Source organism: Galeopterus variegatus, unplaced genomic scaffold (assembly GCF_000696425.1).
Source record: "Galeopterus variegatus unplaced genomic scaffold, G_variegatus-3.0.2 Scaffold1082, whole genome shotgun sequence".
NCBI lineage: Eukaryota > Metazoa > Chordata > Mammalia > Dermoptera > Cynocephalidae > Galeopterus > Galeopterus variegatus.
In genome coordinates, this window is record NW_007727193.1 from 112,511 (window position 1) to 113,444 (window position 934).

A 934-nucleotide genomic window follows, 5' to 3' on the forward strand; every position below is an offset into this window, starting at 1 on the left:
ATATCACTGAAGAGTTATTTATGAGTGAAAGGTTGAAACTAACATAAATGTTTAACATTACAAGGAATTTACTGAGTAAAATGTCATAAAATACTTTGCAGTCTTTAAGAATTACATATAAGTATATTCAATGATATGGAAAATTAGTCATCATACAAGGATACTTGGAAAAGTTCATGGAAAAATGGAATTAAAAGATAATAAAAATCTTTACTTGAACTTTCTGAAGGCCTCTTGCATATTGCTGGATTAAGAAAAGGCTATTTTTTTGGATTTTACTATAGCCATTCATAATGCCTATTTATGGGAAAAAGGAAATAAAAAATGAAGAAGTTTGCTATTTAGCATATAGTTAAGCTTGAATAACCTTTTCTGTTACTGTTGGATGATCCAGTTCCTATTACTGTATCTAATTTTAATTTACATGTAGGTATTTGCTACCTTATATATATCACAAAATTGAATGAAATTAATTTCGGTAAGTGATAGATTTGGGGTTACTTTTGTGAAAATATCACACCCACACACAGTTATGATTTGTCATAATGAATTTATTAATAATAGTGATTTGATCATCACATGTTGTGCACAGGTGATGGCAGTCAATGCTGTACCCCCAAATATCTATAATCAATTATGCCTCAATAAAAAAGTAAAATAAGTAAATAAGTAAATAAATAATAAAATAAATAAAATTACAACTCAGCAAGAGCAAAAAAAAAAGTTACTACAGGTTTCTGCCAAACTTTAGACAATTCTAAGATATTTTATGATTAACTAAGAGCCATTAGGATTTACAAAAAAAAGTAAGCACAGCTTAAGGGAGTGGTTGTGGAAGAGCCTTAGGAGGTTCCTGGGAAACACCACTGTAGACTGCCAGAGACCGCTGGCACTGTCATGGAACTTTCCTTCTCCTGGGTATATAGGAGGTTAA